Here is a 21727-nt window from a genome sequence, read left to right on the forward strand (position 1 = left end):
ACCTGTGATGACTGACTAACTTCAGAAACAAAATGAAGGAGAAACATTTCTACAGATGCCACCACTGTGGAAAGGTGAAGATACCTAGTAGGACCCACCATCCCAACCCAAGAATTAGCAGAGCAGGGAAAGGTAGGATAGCTCTAATTTACAGTAAAATTTCAGCCACCTAGGCAGAATAGGGGCTCAAAATAGAAACTGAGCTACAAAATAATTACAAAAAGTATATTCCTTGAATATCTGACATTGTAAACTGAGATGTACGTCTACAGTCAGCTGTAAGCAAGAAAGTTATCAAGAGAAGAGGGGAGCATTTTATTTTGTTTACTTTCTTTAGATGAGTTATGCCAAATAAATAGTGGATTTGGTATTAGGCCTTACAGATAGGCCACCAGAGCATAAGACTTTGAAAAACTACTACTCAATATACTATAGAACTTCGCTCTTCAGATGACCTTTGAAATAACTTTACTAGACATATTGAGTTATCAAACAAATAAGTTTCCGAAACTCATTTGCAAGTAATAAACTGTCACAGGGCAAGTCTAAATGACTGGTAACACTGGACCAAGTGAGCAAAACTTACTCATTCTGCAACTATTTAAATAAATACAATAGCAATATGACCAGAATCCATTGGTTTACACTGGTTAAAGTGTTAGTCTGAGGCATTAACAAGGAGGAAGCAGAGAGGTTGTCACAATGTGTGTGTGTGTGTGTGTGTGTGTGTGTGTGTGTGTGTGTGTGTAAAAACTGTATTTACCAATTTTTCTAAAATGACCACATAGTCCTTTAATTTCCAGAAAACAATTAGAAAGTATGTATTTAAAAACAGAAGACAAGTCTTTTACTTACCCCTCTAATACAGTCTTAGAAATTTAATAGCACACTGCCTGATTAAACATGATTAATACTCAGATCTACACTCTTGCAATTACCCAAGTAACTCAGGCAAAGAGCCTACCTTAGTGAGAATATTCAGATAATTAATCAAGTACTTACAGCAGCTGTGACATAAGAGGGACCTCTGAGCTTCAGTTTTCTTCTCTGTAAAATGGGGACAAATACCTGCACAGCCTAACATTTGCAAGAGCATCTAGAACAGTGTCTGATATATAAAAAGCCCACAGAAATATTTACTGAATTAGCCACCACTGACTTCACTTCCACTGGCCTCTGAAAGTACTAATCAATAAAATCTTTCTAGGAAAATAGTCCCCTACTCCATCATGGTACTGTAGTACTCTTCCAAAGGTAAAACAGACCTTGAGTAGTGTTATTCAGTGCAGGCTATCCCTGAAAAACCACTTCCCATTCCTACTGAAGTATTTATATTAATAAATGCAGCTGGATAAGTGCCTAAAAATTCTCCTGATACCTTGCATCTCTACTTTCATCTGAGAAAATATTCCTCAAGTGAAGTGAGCCCACATTGCCTCCCTGCTCTCAACCCTCTAAGAGTAATGACTTGCCATCACACTTAGAATAAAATCCAAGGACTTTACTGTGGCCTATCAGCTTTTTCATGATCTGCCTCTGCCTAACTCTTAACTTCATTTCCTACCACTCTCCCCCTCCACCCACTGTGCTTCTTACTGATTCTTGCATACATCAAACACAAGCCTTTGCACTTGACTCCTCCCACTTCCAGTTAGACACTTCCCCGAAACTCATATGGTTTGCTCCCTCACTTCAGATTTATGCTCAAATATCACCTCTACAGAGAAAACTTCCTTGACTGCCCTTTCTAAAGTAGGATACTGTTTTTCTCTATCCCCTTAATCTGCTTTTTTTCCCATAGCAAATCAAATATATATTTATTCATCTGTTGTAATGTATGCTCCATGAGGATCGAGACTTCATCTCAACTATTTTATTTCCAGAGCCTAGAACACTGTCTGGTATAAAGCGACAGCAAATTATCATTGACAGTGAATCTGCTGAATTAAGTGGAAGGATCTGAATATTCAAGGAAAGCTTCAGCAAATGCTACTGACAGTGCAAGGAGAAGTAAGAAGACCAGTAACAGTTGTGGTGGCCATATGAACCTAGAATACCTACAGACGGAAAAGGTAAAAGGCTGAAGGAACTGGATCAGCACCAGAATTAGAGTAAGATTTTTAATAGCTGGAGGATAGAAGGCAGGATGGAAGGAAAGAGAATGAGGCCAGGCCTCAGATGGTTGAAGCCTGAGCAAATGGAGAAAAATCTCTTTTTTTGAATCCCATTCACTCCCCCTCATTTTCCTTCCTCTCACGTTTCCTCTAGCAGTACTACCCACTTTTGCTATCTCTCTTCCTCCTCCTCTTTTGCTTCCTCTGTCATAAATTGTTTTTCACTTGTATATTGCCTTCACAGAGTTTTTTTCCTTTGAATCAGTAGCCTCAGTCGAAGAAAAGATCTCTAATGAGAAACTCTTAAGAGTATATTTTATACGCCTTAGATGCCGAGAACGCCATCATCATCACCATCATCATCATCAGTGTCAAGTGCTCATCATGAATGCAACACACTGAAGAACAGAATCATGGAGCCATTCCCTTTCACCTGCTACATCAAGAATTCTGAACGCTTTGGGACTTCAACTGTTTAATTTTCTTCTCTTCTTTCTCCAGAATATATCTTTAAAATATAATCATCTTTTTTTAGCTTTATTGAGGTATAATTGATATATATAATTGCACATATTTAATGTACATATTTTGATGAGTTAGTTTGGACATACGCACACACATCACCACAATTAAGGCACTATAAACGTATCTATAATCTCCAAAAATTTCCTTGTATTCTTTTGTTTTTTGTTCTGTTGTAAGAGCACTTAACATGAGATTTATCCTCAACAGTTTAAAATGCACAACACCATATTTTTAACTATAGGCACTGTGTTGTACACCAGACAATCAACATCTTTGACTTCTATTCTCACACTCCTTTTAAAAAATTATGACACATCCACTAAAGTATGTTTGCTAAAATCCTAAGCCTAGCATTACCTTTTTTATTAAGTTGATCCTGGTGCTTATTCAAGTTAAAATAAATGAAAACTGACAAGCAGTCTCATCAGTCTCATAAATGATTGTGTATATATGCCTCTCCCCAGCCTCACCAAATGACACTGGGCTTGGTGTTCAACTTGCCTCTTTGAAGAATAATTTCTAATACATTAGCAGAAGCCAACATAATAATATTATTAATTTCAGTCAAATACCTCTCAAAATATTAAATCCGAGAACATCAACTTACTCATTTTAAATTCTTCCATAGGAGTTTACAAATAGAACATGACCTCTGTAATCTGAAATGAGTCTTGAGAAAGTAAACTGTAAATAAAAATTGTAGGAGAAATTCATAATGAAGTTCATGCTTTGCCCATTAATCTTAGAGACCAAAGAAAAATCAAAGCAAGGAGAAATTTTTTTTTTTTAGTATCAAGCATATTTACAAGTGACAAGGCATTAAGATTTATAAACTACATGATGACCTACTTAGAGCTAATCAATATACTCAATAACAAACAAGATACTCCATCTTAAATGATTTATTCCATTATTTTGGTAACTATGCTTAAATTAATTCCAATTACAACCATAAATTCAAGACTTGAGAGAAAAAAAGTTAATTCTACAAATTAAAAATCAAAATCCTAGAGTATTTATTAATCTCCTCTCTATATTTCCCTGTTTCATCTTTCCAGCTCCCCACACCCACACTCCCTGTCTCTGTCATTCTACATGCAAGTCCAGAGTACTATCAAGTCTAATAGGGTTAGCGTAAAGTATGTATAGCTAGCAGTGTGACTTTATTATTTGTTTTTCTTAGTTTCAGGACTGAAGAATGCTAATTCCAATGCAAAAAGGTGATCGTTTGTGCATATATGTCTCTCTCCCCACCCCTCACCAAAGCTGTGCCTTCACTGACATTCAAGAGTGCAGAATATAACAACTGTTTGTATTTGTCCATATTAGTACCACAACACATTTACCAACAGTGAAGGAATAGGTCCAAATTTAGGTTAGCAGCCTAATCTGGCTTAAAACAAAATACATCTCCCTAAGGCATTCCCATTCTGAAATAACTCATAACCATAAAAGTTAGGTATTTACAGGATAAAAGTCTGAAACAATAGTAAGAGCAGCAAAATATTCTGCTTTTCATTTTCACTAACTTGGTGTTAACTTAACGAAATGTGACATTGCTTATCAGCATAGTATAATAAACATGAAAAGGTGCCCAATGTACAAAGAAAATATGAAAATCCCTAATGACAACAGCAAAAACAAAACTTGTTCTCTTTTCCTTTCATATGCCCTTTGAGTTAGCTTGAGAGCATATGGCCTTGTTATGTACATACTGTAATAAAGATAAAATTGGTTGCCAGTGTGCCTAGATGGAGGCTTCAAAAATCACTAAGTAAAATTATATTTCCCTGTGCCCCATAAAAGATCCATCATACAGGACTCAGTTCTCATTTCTCTATGTTAGAAGCTATACTACATACAGTTAAACAAGAGAAAAATACCTAAATAACTCTCAGAAGTGGCATACATAGATATTACATCTTTGTTGAAATCTCAAAACTTACATTATCCAAAAGTTTAATTCACCTTTAAAACAGAATTTATTAAAATTCTAAACTCATATTGTGTTTATCTTTTTTGTAAGTGAATATATATTCCTAGCAACATGTTTGTATCCGATGTTACTCATATAAACAAAAGCATACAGTCATTTTAGGGATTAAGAGAAAAACAGACATCTGTATAGAACATTTCCCTCATTAGATACTATCATGTTAGCATATTTTTCCTATTTCTGATTTTACTACAAAATAAAATGAGCTGATTTTTACCCTTAAGTTTCTCTATAATGTATATTGCCAATAATGCAAATACTTTAATTGCACATTAGAAGAATCTCATTTTCCTCTAAAAATTGCTATAGAAATGAGCCCCGAAGAGACCTCATAACACATACAAAAAAATCAAGATATGACTACGTCAAACTGGCATACCAGTTACCACTTAACAACAAATATTACTTTAAACATTACTTTTAAATTAAAAGCTATCTTTTTGAAAATCCCAGGCAAGATCTCATGGGTCATTAGAATGTTATTTGGCCTCTTCCTAAATTAGTGCCAAACTGAATCAATTAGACAAGAATCAATTAGCCAAAAACTATACACTAATCGACTGTCTTAACTACTAGCCAAACTGTATATTCAAAAAGTAACTCACTTTTTTGTTAGAAAGTCACATTTGGGGTTAGTGGGGGTATAAATTGACACTTTTCTGGAAAGCAATTTGGGGTAACATTTATGAAATATTGATGTTTATTCTCTTTGCCCAGTAACTCTCCTCCTAAGAATTAACCTAAGGAAATAATCAGAAATACGAATAAAGTTTTTATATATAAAGATGTGCATTCCAACATTACTTACTGGAGCAGACGGAAAAAATGCAAAACTCAAAAAAACTCAGATTTAAAAATGAATACAATGCAGCCATTTAAATCACAATTATGAATAAAATGTAATGACCTAATGAAATTCTCAGCACATATACATAAAAAACACCAAAATATTTATAGTGATTACCTATGGTTGGAATAGTTATAGGTTATTTTTATATATCTTCTTTTGTAGTTTTAGGAGCTAATACTGCTATTCAAGAATATTTTAATATTCTATGTTGAAATATTATAAACTAAGGAGTTTTGTTAGAAGCCATTTCATTGAGTGATAGTCATAAAATATTTCACATGGACAGTGAAGAAAAGATTGCTGGTCAAAAGTAGATGACTGTCATCAGCTAGCTTTTCCTCAAGCACCAAGAACAGTGGTACAGTTCCCCTGTTAATATCCATCAACAATCAAATTAGTAGAGCACTCATGTTAACAATTTATATTTCCATCTAAGGGTGAATTTATTTAACGAATAGCTGCATTTCCCAGAAGGGACAGTTAGTACAACAAAACTGCTTGAAAAAAGGACAGGAACCAATATTTACTGAGTATGTTAATAGACATGATGCTAAACGCTTTACATATTTCATTTAATCCTTACAATACTATAAGGTAGGTATTATTATTTTTCAGAGGAGGGAACTGAAGCTCAGAGAGATTAGGTAACTCACCTAAGTACACAAAGCTAGTAAATAGTGATACTGGAATTTGAACCAAGTTTTTCCCCATGCAGAACCCCCGAAAGATATCACTGAAGGAAATTAAACTAATAACTGTAATGATGGGATTATTCATCCTGCATAAGATAATGGTCTTGAAAATATTTCAACTGTAAAGCACTAAATAAAAAATTTTGGAAAAGGCAACCATTAATTTACTGATCATTAATAGTTAACAGATTCCACATAGTCAAGGGAAAAGCAAACAAATGTTTTAACTAATGTTCAACAAGATAATGCCTAATATTAACTGTTTCTGGAAATAATAGGTGTTTAACAAATACTTATGGTACTGAACCAAACTAATCTGAGATTGGCTGATGATAATAAAAATAGAAACAAATAAATAAATATCTCCCTATCACTTTCCAAAAGCTATATGAACACACTCTCGCTCAAGTTATAAAAAATTAAATTTACTAAATTATAATATATAATTAATTAGGTTAGACACCTGTTTATCATTAGGCAGAAAATGGGGGAGGGGGGGTCATAAATATACAGAGTAAACACAAATCCCACACTCAGAGTGGTGCATTTAGCCCCTAATAAAATCAATACAACTTGATTAAGGATCTAGAAAGAAGATAAAGTAATTAAGAAAGTTTCCCTTTTAACTCTTAAAATCCAACCACTAAAAATTTTAATCTGAAAGTTACCTCCCTTTAAATGAAGCATCTAGGGACTTTTAGAATATTCCTGTTTAGATAAAACTGTTTGAAATCATAGCTTCTAATAATTTAAATAACCTGTTAAAATTCTGCTAACCAAATCAGAGTTAAATAGCTATGGTTTTGATTCACAAACACATGATGTGAATAATTTTTGCCCATTTTTAACAATATATGAAACCCCTACCATAAAGATGATTAAACTCAGTTAAGGCCCACGTGTCCTATAAATTTCCTAAGGTCAAAATGTTTGTTGCTGGCAAAGGCACCAAGGGTCAACTTTTCATAAGCTAAAAGAGACAAAGGAATTTAAATTGCTACAGACAATCACAGAGCAAATTTGGGACTAAAACAACACATACTAAATATGTAAGTATGCTTAAGTGTGTGTGTGTGTGTGTGTATATATATAATGCTTATATATTTATTTATATATTTATATATTTATGTGTCTATACATAAATATATATTTATATTTTTATATGTATTTATTTATTTAACAATGCTATAGTACACTCTTAAAGAACAAACACACACACATACACACACACACACTAAAAAATACCCCTTTTAAGATACAAAGGAATTAAGACTGGGTGTGTTGGTATTTCTGGAAAGCAGATCTAGCTCAGCCACTGTTCAAACTTAAATCCTGGCACAGCATGGATAACCTATCATGGATGATCCAGAAATTAATTAGCACCCCCCACCCAAGATCATTAGCAACAGCTTATTTTGAGTTTAAATGAGACTAATTTATAAAAATCATGTTAGTAGGCTTTGTCTTCTTTGTAAATAATTATAAATTATATAATTTAAATGAATAAACAGAACTAAAAGGTTGGTCAAAATTATGATATTAATATTACCTAAGGTTATTAACCAAAACAGAATTATAAATAAGATTAAAATTTAGGATTAATAAAATCTGTTGCATTAAACTCATAAAATTAATCTCCTCTAATGTTCTAGTAATTATATTTTTCAGGCAATTTTTATGTAAAATTGTCAATCATATCAGATTGGTAACTTGTACAAGATTTGCAAATACAGATCAAATTTTAAACAGTTCAGAGGGTAAAAAAGGTTAAAAGAAGAATCACATAGTAATGTCTGAAAATGTGCTAATAATTTGTCACACTGACTCAGATGCTAAGGTTTTATCTTACTCATTGTTATACTCCCAGAGCCAAGTATAGTGCCTGCAACACTACAAGTAGTTAATTATATCAAACAGAGGTTACATCCTTCAACGAGTTGTGCCAACTTATTTTTTAAGAAGTTAAGATTTCCAATCCTGAACATTTTAGTGCATGTATGCCTATGTGGATTTTTCTGGGAAGAGGATTAATCTCTTATCACAGATTCAAATGATGATATGACACCAAAAAGTTAAACACTACAGATCTCAACAAAATATGGACATGCTGAATGTAGGCTGTCACTCAAACACAGAGAGCTAGGGCAGCTCTAGAAATAGTTCAGAAGAGAAAGGTCAGCTCTGGAAGAAAAAGAACGGGGTTTTGGGGGAGCATTTTTTCATCTGTTTATTGCCCTGTTGTTTTGCCTATGTTAACCAAAATTAGAAGATCACTACAGTTCTTCATTTAATTCAACTGGCACAAATGCAGCCACTGATACAGTATAACACGTTTTAGAAAGGCACACTACTGTTATGAAGCTAAATGTACTTACAATAAGATGAACAAGTTGAGGTTACATAAAATACCTTATGGGATATTTCTCTGTGGAATCTCAAGTTTAGCTTATTAAATATTCTTTTTATTAATTTCTGTAACCTTTGCTTGCTGTAACTCAGTAAAATAGTGACTAAACCTCACATGATACAGTAAGCTAGATTTCAAATTAATTCTCTCTTTACATATAACTTAAAATCTTTTTTAAAATTTTGAGCGTACCTATTCTGTAGGTGAACATCACACAGCCCTGCCCCACCAAGCTCACTGTATGCGCCAATCCTCATGCCAACTGTAACTAAAATGCTATAATTCCACATCATTACAACAAGCAAGAGCCAAGCTGCAGATTTTACACTGTCTGATTACTAAGATCACATTAGCTCACTACCAGTGGTTTAGGCACTGTATCAACTATTGGTATTAAATCTTTGGATGCAATGAAAGTTAACAATGCTATTTTTATGTTGGGCAAAAAAAATTCATTCAGTCTGTTTTCCCTTTTTGATTACAGTTCATTTAAGGGAAAAATGTTGCTGTATGGCTTGATAATGTTTTATGTGTCTTCGGCTGATAGAACACACAAAACGTTTGAATAGGCCCATTTATTTGAGCAGACGTATTAAATAATACTTTAAATGTGAACATGCATGTCATAAATTTTGTAGTCTCTTTAAAGTAGGATAAATCTGGTATTTAAAATAGTCTTTGTTCAAAGCCATTTTTTTTCTAACAGTCATAAAGGGACTCTGATTTGTGCTGCATGAACAATGCCAGCATCATCATTTTAATGTTATCCATATGGGCTTCTAATAATAGATAAGAGTCTACATTTGTATTATATGTCTTAGAGACATTTAAAATCTAGATAAGGAAAGGCTGATTTCATTGGCCCCATAGTTAAAGGAAAGCAGACCCTAATTAAAAGAATTCTGTTCTGAATTAACTAGTTTGACATGTGCTAATTGACAGTTCCTGTGAAATGGTTCTAATTAAAGTCAATATGTCTTTTTCAATTAAAAGGAAATTAAGAATATACTAATATACATTAACAACTTAATCTGCCTTCAATATCCCATACATCAGCTGCTTTATTCCCCCCTAACGTTACTGAAGAACCATCTGACATGAATCATCTACTGTTTGCTTATGGTATCTCATTATTACTTCACACGAGCACAGCAGTAGTATATGTCCCCTTAAGGAAGAGGATAACCTGCACATGCTTTAATTTTCAGATCTCCCAACTCTTAGTTCATTAAAAGTAAACCCACCTTTTTGAATTTAAAAAATGGACATTCTTAATAAGAATCTTTGCTAGCTGAAAACAAAGACAAGTGTTCTCAATTAGTTGGTCTTCTACTATAGGCCTTAGAGGTAATTGCATTCTGCTGGAAAGAAGGTTGGACTATATTTTCAACATTTGGCTTGATTCAATGCAAAGCTTGATTTGAGCAACATACAACAGAAAACATCTTTCAAATCATGTTCTGTTTCCCAAGTGAAACTTTGGGGAAATTTCAGGTGGGAATACTTCGCATTGTAGATATAAGAGGAAAACAGAAAGCAAGATTGCTCAAATGCCAACACTAACAGAAGGCCCATCATATTCACTGAAAATGTAGCATTAAAGAAGCTGTTTATAGAAACACAATTAAATATTCAAATGTGCATTACCAAAGCTATGGTGTTGGCAATTTTAATACTATTTGTTTCTTAGTAGATGATTATAATTTAGATAGTTTAATTATAATTAAAATATTTTCAAAGAAGTTTTTATACTGTCAAGATACTATATGCAGTCCTTTCACATGATATAGCTAATACTTTGACAGGCATTTTATGACAACCCTCTTTTTCCAGAGTTTAAAATTCAACCATAAAATGTGGCTACTTACAGAAATAGGAAACTGTTTCACCTAATTTTACCAAAACTAGCTTACTCATGTTTAATACAAATTAAGAGAAAAGGTAAACAACTCATTTCCACTTTTCCACTTTTATTCACTTACATTTTTAAAGATTAAATTTGCTATTACCTGTAGCATTCTGAGTATGTGTGGAAGAGCTGGAGAGACAGTCAAGATCTCTTATTGAAAGTATTTTTTCCCAAATATACTCTATTATCCTCTTCTGAGTAGTTACCAAAAACTTTGATGAGAACCATCATAAGTGGGACTCTAAAAGCAGCTGAAGTCTAGTGAATTTCCAGAATAATTAAATGCATATTAATCCATGTTCAAAAAAGTACCTCCTTACATTATAACCAGATTCAAAAGCCAAAATGCAGTGCTACTTATCACCATGTCAAGCCCCTAGTTTGATTTTCAACCCTAGGATCTTGCTCCTCGAGCTGGCATAGACTGGAAATGCTGCAGTAACAGCATGTACTCAGCTTTCTGAAATGGGAGAGAAGCCAAGGCAGCAACTTTTCTGCCCAATTAAAGAGCATTGTCTATAGCAGGCCTACACAACATAAGGCCTGCAGACTGCACACAGCCATGAAGCAATTGTTCATGACCCACCCACAGATTTGAAAAAGGGGAGCAAGTAGAAAGACAGACAATATGGCACCCATGTCAGCAACAAGAGATAACGCTGTTCCACATACTCCATGTCTCAGTTCACGTTACAATGGCAATACCCCCATAAATAAACTCACAATGAAAATCAATGTTATCTGTCAAGGCTTCCAACAAAGGCATTCATTCACAGTTCCGATGCTAGACTAGTATAAAAATTTCCTAAAGGGGAGGAACTATATTGAACTGAAACTAGGAAAACCCTGTAGCATTCGTTTGACAGCTTATACTCTGAGCAATCAATATTTATTGATGATCCTCATGGCTTACTTTTTCTGTAAGAACTTGTTTTCATCTTTTCTCTTGTTCCTGTCATTTAATTACCAATGGGTGACAATAAAACTTACTGTTCAAACTGGAACACTTTTAAGAATGAACATGGAAGGGAGTGATATTATGGTAGATGATAGAGTATGAAGCTCTAGAGTCAGTCCCTTCACCAAAACAACTATCGAGCTGGTAAGAACAGTTAGAATTAAGTATTTCAGAACTCTAGGGTCTAGTTGAACACTTGTAGCATCCAGGGAAGTGCTTGACAAAGAAAGAGGCTGTAAATTTTCATCAGTTTCAACATCATGCAAAGCAGCAACAATCCTCAAGCTCTAATGAAAGTAACCATGGGGATGATGGCCTGAATTCCTGATACAACTTTTAGGCATGAGGGTGAACAATACGGATCCTCCTCCAAAAAAACAGACTTCTGTGTTTTGATCTGCCTGGCAGTTCACTAAGGGGCCAGCACAGAGGCTGGCTATTATTTCAACCTTAATGTGTTGAACTGCTTTCCTGGCATCATTGAAGGAAGTTAAAGAGACAGAATACCCTTTACATTTTTTTATCTTATTGTATCCAGATACTTAAGGAAATCTCTGTCAGGTCACGGGCTGACCACAGAGATAACAGAATATAGACTTCAGTGACCACACATGACAAGGAATATAGGCTTTGCAAAAAAACAATTTGGAAAAGTCACTAAACAAATGAACTGCAGACTTCATCAAGTAATAACAGTCCTTGGTGTAGTGGGAGAATCTGATTTCCAGAATTACATTACAATATTCAAAATGTCCACATCTCAACAAGAAAATTACAAAGCACACAAAGAAATAGGAATGTATCACTCATTCACAGAAAAAAAAAAAAAAGAAAGAAATTGATGGAAACCATCCTGAGGAAGCCCAGACATTAACTTACTAGACAAAGACTTTAAACTTACTGTCTTAAATATGCTAAAAGAGCTAAAGAACATCACAGACAAAGAATTAAAAGAAATCAGGAAAACTATGAACAAATAAGGAATATTAAGAATGAGACTGAAATTGTTAAAAAGATCAAAGTAGAAATTTGGGAATCGAAAAGTACAATAGATAAAATTTTAAAATTCACAAGAGGCATTCCACAACAGATACAAGCAGGAGTCATCAAATCTGAAGGCAGGGCAATTGTATCTGCCCAGTCTGAGGAGTAGAAAGAAAACAAAGAAAAATGAACAAGGCCTCAGAGACTTATGGGACAGCATCAAATATACCAACATATATATAATGGGAGTCCCAGAAGGAAAAGGGAAGGAAAAACAAGGCAGAAAAAAATATTTGAGGAAATAATGTCCAAAAACTTCCCAAATTTGATGAAATACATAAATACACACACCCAAGAATCTCAACAAACTCCAAGCAGGACAAACTCAAAGAAATCCATACCATGACATATTATTATCAAAGTGCTGAAAGACAAAGACAGAGAGAATCTTGAGAGCAGCAAGAGAGAAGTGATTAATCACACAGAAGGCATTCTCAAAAAGAATAACAGCCTATTTCTCATCGAAAACCATAGAGACTAAATGGCAGTAGAGCAATATATTTAAAGAATTGAAAGGAAAAGCATGTCAACCAGGAATTCTGTATTCAGCAAAACAATCCTTCAAATATAAAGGAGAAATTATGACATTCCTAGTCAAACAGAAGCTAAGGGAATTCGTTACTAGTAATCTGCTCTATAAGAAATGATAAAGGGAATCCTTCAGGTTGAAATAAAAGAATACTAGACAGTAATTCAAAGCCACACAGAGAGATAAAGAACAATGGTAAAGGTAACTACACAGATAAATATAAAACCTAATAATACTGTATATTTGGTACGTAACTCCTCATTTTATTTCCTATTTCACTTAAAAGACAAATGTATAAAACAATAATTATAAATCTATGTTAATGGGCACACAATGCATAAAGGTTCAATCTATAACAATAAAAACATAAAGGGGAAGATGGAGCCAGTCAGGAGTAGAGTTAATGTATGCTATTGAAGCTAAGTTGGTATCAATTCAAACTATAGTTTTATAAATTTAGGATGTTAACTGTAATTCCCATGGTAACCACTAATAACTAAAACTATGTAAAAAGAAAGGGAAAGGGAATCAAAATGGTATACAGAAAAAAAAATCAAACACAAAATAAGTCAGTTTCAAAGAAGTTGAGGAACAACAAAAAATGACACAGAAAACAAATAGCACAATTGCAGATACAAGTCCTTCGTTATCAGTAATTACTTTCAATGTAAATGAGTTAAACTCATCAATTAAAAGACAGATATTGACAGAATAATTTTTTTAAAAATCATGATACAGCTATATGCTGCTTATAAGAGACTCATTTTAGACCCAAAGACACAAATAGGTTGAGAGTCAAGGGATGGAAAAAGATGCTCCATGCAAACAGTAACCAAAAGGAAGCCTGGCTACGTATATTGATATCAGACAAAATTGATTTTACATACAAAGCTGTTGCAAGAGACAAAGAAAGACATTTTATACTGACAAGAGGATCAATTCACCAGGAAAATATAACAATTATAAACATATACATACCAAACAACAGAGCCTCAAAGTATATGAAGCAAACAGTGACAGAACTGAACGGAGAAATAGACAGTCTCCAATAACAGTTGGAAACTTCAACAGCCCACTTTCAATAATGTAGAGGACATGTAGACAGAAGATCACGAAGGAAATAGAGGACTTGAGCAACACTATAAATCACCTACACCTGACAGACATATACAGAACTTGCCACTTAAAAATGGCAAAACATATATTCTTCTCAACTGCATGCAGATGATTCTACAGAATAGACCATACGTTAGGCCAAAAAATAATTCTCGAATTTCAAAATACCTAAATCATACAATGGATGTTTACAGTGGAACTAACCACAATGGAACAAAGCTAGAAATCAATAACAAAAGGAAAACTGGAAAACTCTTAAATACATGGAAAGTAAATAACACACTCTTAAGGAACCAATAAATCAAGGAAAGAATCACTAGGGAAATTAGAAAATATTTTGAGATAAAAAAATAAAAACCCAACACACCAAAACTTATAAGATGCAGCAAAACCAGAGCTCTGAGGGAAATTTATAGCTATAAACACCACCATTAAAAAAAAAGATTTCAGGAGGACCTTCAAGATGGCAGAGGAGTAAGATGTGGAGATGACCTGCCTCCCCACAAATACATCAAAAATACATCTACACGTGGAACAACTCCTACAGGACACCTACTGAACGCTGGCAGAAGACCTCAGACTTCCCAAAGGGCAAGAAACTCCCCACATACCTGGGTAGGGCAAAAGAAAAAAGAAAAAACAGAGAAAAAAGAATAGGGACAGGACCTGCACCTCTGGAGGGGAGCTGTGAAGGAGGAAAAGTTTCCACACACTAGGAAGCCCCTTCACTGGTGGAAACAGGGAGTGGGCAGGCGGGGAAGCTTCGGAGCCACGGAGGAGAGTGCAGCAACAGGGGTGCAGGGGGGAAAGCGGAGAGATTACCGCACAGAGGATCAGTGCTGACCAGCACTCACCAGCCTGAGAGGCTTGTCTGCTCACCTGCCAGGGCAGGTTGGGGCTGGGAGCTAAGGGTCAGGCTTCGGAGGAAAGATCCCAGGGAGAGGACTGGGGTTGGCTGCGTGAACACAGCCTGAAGGGGGCTAGTGCGCCATAGCTAGCCGGGAGGGAGTCGAAGAGAAATTATGAAACTGTCTAAGAGGCAAGAGACCGTTGTTTCAGGGTGAGCAAGGAGAGGGGAGTTAGAGCACTGCCTAAATGAGCTCGAGACGGGTGCAAGCCGCGGCTACCAGCGCAGACACCAGAGACGGGCATGAAATGCTAAGGCTGCTGCTGCAGCCACCAAGAAACCTGTGTGCAAGCACAAGTCACTATCCACACACCCCCCAGGAGCCGGTGCAGCCCCACCACTGCCAGGGTCCTGTGATCCAGGGACAACTCTCCCAGGAGAACACACAGCACGCCTCAGGCTGCTGCAACGTCATGCTGGCCTCTGCACCTGCAGGCTCATCCCGCATCCAGTACCTCTCCCTCTCCCCAGCCTGGGTGAGCCAGAGCCCCCTAATCAGCTGCTACTTTAATCCCCTCCTGTCTGGGCAAGGAACAGATGCCCTCAGGCGACCTACACACAGAGGCAGAGCCAAATCCAAACCTGAACCCCAGGAGCTGTGTGAACAAAGAAGAGAAAGGGAAATTTCTCCCAGCAGTCTCAGGAGCAGCGGATTAAATCTCAACAATCAACTTGATGTACCCTGCATCTGTGGAATACCTGAAGAGACAACAAGCCATCCCAAAATTGAGGAGATGGACTTTGGGAGGAAGTATAGACTTGTGGTTTGCTTTCTGCACATAATTTGTTTCTGGTTTTATGTTTATCTTGGTTTAGTATTTAGACCTTATTATCATTGGTAGATTTGTTTATAGATTTCGTTTCTCTCTTCCTTTTTTTATATATATATTTTTTTCCTTTTTCTCTTTTTGTGAGTGTGTATGTGTATGCTTGCTTCTTTGTGTAATCATGTCTGTATAGCTTTGCATATACCATTTGTCCTAGGGTTCTGTCTGTCCGTTGTCTTTTTTTTTAAGTATAGTTTTTAAGGCTTGTTGTCATTGGTAGATTTCTTTATTGGTTTGGTTGCTCTCTCCTTTCTTTTTTTTTTTAATAATTATTTTAATAACTTCATTTTATTTTACTTTTCTTTCCTTTCTTTTTTCTCCCTTTTCTTCCAAGCCTTGTGGCTGACAGGGTCTTGGTGCTCCATCCAGCTGTCAGGCCTGAGCCTCTAAGGTGGGAGAGCCGAGTTCAGGACAATGGCCTACCAGAGACCTCCCAGCCCCACGTAATATCAATCAGCAAGAGCTCTCCGAGAGATCTCCATCTCAACACTAAGATCCAGATCCATTCAACGACCAGCAAATCCAAAGTTGGACACCCCATGCCAAACAACTAGCAAGAGAGGAACACAACCCCATCCATTAGCAGAGAGGCTGCCTACAATCATAATAAGTTCATAGACACCCCAAAACACACCACCGGATGCAGTCCTGCCCACCAGAAAGACAAGATCCAGCCTTATCCACCAGAACACAGGCACCAGTCCCCACCACCAGGAAGCCTACACAACCCACTGAACCAACCTTACCCACTGGGGGTAGACACCAAAAACAATGGGAACTACAAACCTGCAGCCTGCCAAAAGGAGACCCAAACACAGTAAGTTAAGCAAAATGAGAAGACAGAGAAATACGCAGCAGATGAAGAAGCAAAGTAAAAACTGACAAGACCAAAAAATTAAGGGGAAATAGGCAGTACATATGAAAAAGAATTCAGAGTAATGATAGTAAAGATGATCCAAAATCTTGCAAATAGAATGGAGAAAATACAAGAAACGTTTAACAAGGACCTAGAAGGACTAAAGAGCAAATAAACAATGATGAACAACACAATAAATGAAATTTAAAATTCTCTAGAAGGAATCAATAGCAGAATAACTGTGGTAGAAGAACAGAAAAGTTACCTGGAAGATAAAATAGTGGAAATAACTACCGCAGAGCAGAATAAAGAAAAAAGAATGAAAAGAATTAAGGACAGTCTCAGAGACCTCTGGGACAACATTAAATGCACCAACATTTGAATTATAGGGGTCCAGAAGAAGAAGAGAAAAAGAAAGGGACTCAGAAAATATTTGAAGAGATCATAGTTGAAAACTTCCCTAATATGGGAAAGGAAATAGTGAATCAAGTCCAGGAAGCACAGAGAGTCCCACATAGGATAAATCCAAGGAGAAACACACCACGAAACATATTAATCAAACTATCAAGAATTAAATACAAAGAAAAAATATTAAAAGCAGCAAGGGAAAAGCAACAAATAACATACAAGGGAATCCCCATAAGGTTAACAGCTGATTTCTCAGCAGAAACTCTACAACCCAGAATGGAGTGGCAGGACATATTTAAAGTGAGGAAAGGAAAAACCTACAACCAAGATTACTCTACCCAGCAAGGATCTCATTCAGATTTGATGGAGAAATTAAAACCTTTACAAACAAGCAAAAGTTAAGAGAATTCAGCACCACCAAACCAGCTTTACAACAAATGCTAAAGGAACTTCTCTAGACAGGAAACACAAGAGAAGGAAAAGACGTACAATAACAAACCCAAAACAATTAAGAAAATGGTAGGGGCTTCCCTGGTGGCGCAGTGGTTGAGAGTCTGCCTGCCAGTGCACGGGACACAGGTTCGAGCCCTGGTCTGGGAAGATCCCACATGCTGTGGAGCAACTAGGCCCGTGAGCCACAATTACTGAGCCTGCGCATCTAGAGCCTGTGCTCCGCAACAAGAGAGGCCGCGATAATGAGAGGCCCGCGCACCGCTATGAAGAGTGGACCCCACTTGCCCCAACTAGAGAAAGCCCTCGCACAGAAACGAAGACCCAACACAGCCATAAATAAATTAAAAAAAAAAATTAAACTTTAAAAAAAAAAAAAGAAAATGGTAACAGAGGCATACACATCGATAATTACCTTAAATGTAAATAGATTAAATGCTCCAACCAAAAGAAATCAACGGGCTGAAAGGATACAAAAGCAAGACCCGTATATATGTTGTCTACAAGAGTCCCAATTCAGACCTGGGACAGATACAGACTGAAAGTGAGGGGATGGAAAAAGATATTCCATGCAAATGGAAATCAAAAGAAAGCTGGAGTACCAATGTTCATATCAGAAAAAATAGACTTTAAAATAAAGACTATTACAAGAGACAAAGAAGGACACTACATAATGATCAAAGGATCAACCCAAGAAGAAGATATAACAATTGTAAATATTTATGTACCCAACATAGGAGCAAGAGACAAAGAAGGACACTACATAATGATCAAGGGATCAACCCAAGAAGAAGATATAACAATTGTAAATATTTATGCACCCAACATAGGAGCACCTCAATACATAAGGCAAATGCTAACAGCCATAAAAAGGGAAATTGACAGTAACACAATCGTAGTAGGGGACTCTAGCACCCCACTTTCACCAATGGACAGATGATCCAAAATGAAAATAAATAAGGAAACACAAGCTTTAAATGATACATTAAACAACATGGACTAAATTGATATTTATAGGACATTCCACCCAAAAACAACAGACTACACTTTCTTCTCAAGCGCTCATGGAACATTCTCCAGGAAAGATCATATCTTGGGTCACAAATCAAGCCTTGGTAAAATTAAGAAAATTGAATTGTATCAAGTATCTTTTCCGACCACAATGCTATCAATTACAGGGAAAAAACTGTAAAAACTACAAACACATGGAGGCTAAACAATACACTACTAAATAACCAAGAGATTACTGAAGAAATCAAAGAGGAAATCAAAAACTTCCTAGAAACAAATGACAATGAAAACACGATGACCCAAAACCTATGGGACGCAGAAAAAGCAGTTCTAAGAGGGAAGTTTATAGCAATACAATCCTACCTTAAGAAACAAGAAACATCTCAAATAAACAACCTAACCTTACACCTAGAGCAATTAGAGAAAGAAGAACAACAACAAAAAAAAAAAAAACCCTAAAGTTAGGAGAAGGAAAGAAATCATAAAGATCAGATCAGAAATAAATGAAAAAGAAATGAAGGAAACAACAGCAAAGATCAACAAAACTAAAAGCTGGTTCTTTGAGAAGATAAACAAAATTGATAAACAATCAGCCGGAGTCATCAAGAAAAAAAGGGAGAAGACTCAAGTCAACAGAATTAGAAATGAAAGAGAAGTAACAACTGACCCTGCAGAAATACAAAGAATCATGAGGGATTACTACAAGCAACTATATGCCAATAAAATGGACAACCTGGAAAAAATGGACAAATTCTTAGAAAAGCACAACCTTCTGAGACAGAACCAGGAAGAAATAGAAAATATAAACAGACCAATCACAAACACTGAAATTGAAACTGTGATTAAAAATCTTCCAACAAACAGAAGCCCAGGACCAGATGGCTTCATAGGTGAATTCTATCAAACAGTTAGGGAAAAGCTAACACATATCCTTCTCAAGCTGCTCCAAAATATAGCAGAGTGAGGAACACGCCCAAGCTCATTCTACGAGGTCACCATCACCCTGATAACCAAAGCCAGACAAAGATGTCACAAAAAAAGAAAACTACAGACCAATGTCACTGATGAACATAGATGCAAAAAATCCTCAACAAAATACAAGCAAACAGAATCCAACAGCATATTAAAAGGATCATACACCATGATCAAGTGGGGTTTATCCCAGGGATGCAAAGATTCTTCAATACACACAAATCAGTCAATGTGATACATCATATTAACAAACTGAAGGATAAAAACCATATGATAATCTCAATAGATGCAGAAAAAGCTTTTGACAGAATTCAATACCGATTTATGATAAAAAAAAAAAACTCTCCAGAAAGTAGGCATAGAGGGAACTTACCTCAACATAATAAAGGCCATATATGATAAACCCACAGCCAACATTGTTCTCAGTGGTGAAAAACTGAAACCATTTCCTCTAAAATCAGGCAAAAGATGAGGTTGCCCACTCTCATCACTATGATTCAACATAGTTTTGGAAGTTTTAGCCACAGCAATCAGAGAAGAAGAAGAAATAAAAGGAATCGAAATCGGAAAAGAAGAAGTAAAGCTGTCACTGTTTGCAGATGACATAATACTATACATAGAGAATCCTAAAGATGCTACCAGAGAACTACTAGAGCTAATCAATGAATTTGGTGGAGTAGCAGGATACAAAATTAATGCACAGAAATCTCTTGCATTCCTATACACTAATGATGAAAAATCTGAAAGTGAAATTTAGGAAACACTCCCATTTACCACTGCAACAAAAAGAATAAAGTACCTAGGAATAAACCTACCTAAGAAGACAAAAGACCTGTATGCAGAAAATTATAAGACACTGATGAAAGAAATTAAAGATGATACAAACAGATGGAGAGATATACCATGTTCTTGGATTGGAAGAATCAACATTGTGAAAATGACTATACTAACTGAAGCAATCTACAGATTCAATGCAATCCCTATCAAACTACCAATGGCATTTTTCACAGAACTAGAACAAAAAATTTCACAATTTGTATGGAAACACAAAAGACCCCGAATAGCCAAAGCAATCTTGAGAAAGAAAAACGGAGCTGGAGGAATCAGGCTCCCTGACTTCAGACTATACTACAAAGCTACAGTAATCAAGAAAGTATGGTACTGGCACAAAAACAGAAATATAGATCAATGGAACAGGATAGAAAGCCCAGAGATAAACCCACACACATGTGGTCAACTTATCTTTGATAAAGGAGGCAAGAATATACAAAGGAGAAAAGACAGCCTCTTCAATAAGCGGTGCTGGGAAAACTGGACAGCTACATGTAAAAGAATGAAATTAGAACACTCCCTAACACCATACACAAAAATAAACTCAAAGTGGATTAAAGACCTCAATGTAAGGCCAGACACTATAAAACTCTTAGAGGAAAACACAGGCAGAACACTCTACGACATAAATCACAGCAAGTCCCTTTTTGACCCACCTCCTAGAGAAATGGAAATAAAAACAAAAATAAACAAATGGGATCTAATGAAACTTAAAAGCTTTTGCACAGCAAAGGAAACCACAGACAAGACAAAAAGACAACCCTCAGAATTGGAGAAAATATTTGCAAATGGAGAAACTGACAAAGGATTAATCTCCAAAATTTACAAGCAGCTCATACAGCTCAATATCAAAAAAACAAACAACCCAATCCAAAAATGGGCAGAAGACCTAAATAGACATTTCTCTAAAGAAGATATACAGATTGCCAACAAACACATGAAAGGATGCTCAACATCACTAATCATTAGAGAAATGCAAATCAAAACTACAATGAGGCATCACCTCACACCAGTCAGAATGGCCATCATCAAAAAAATCTACAGACAATAAATGTTGGAGAGGGTGTGGAGAAAAGGGAACCCTCTTGCACTCTTGGTGGGAATGTAAATTGATACAGCCACTATGGAGAGCAGTATGGAGGGTCCTTAAAAACTAAAAATAGAACTACCATATGACCCAGCAATCCCACTACTGGGCATATATCCTCAGAAAACCATAATTCAAAAAGAGTCATGTACCACAATGTTCACTGCAGCTCTATTTACAAGAGCCAGGACATGGAAGCAACCTAAGTGTCCATCAACAGATGAATGGAAAAAGAAGA

This window comes from Balaenoptera borealis (genome assembly GCF_965194805.1).
Source record: "Balaenoptera borealis genome assembly, chromosome: 2".
Lineage (NCBI taxonomy): Eukaryota > Metazoa > Chordata > Mammalia > Artiodactyla > Balaenopteridae > Balaenoptera > Balaenoptera borealis.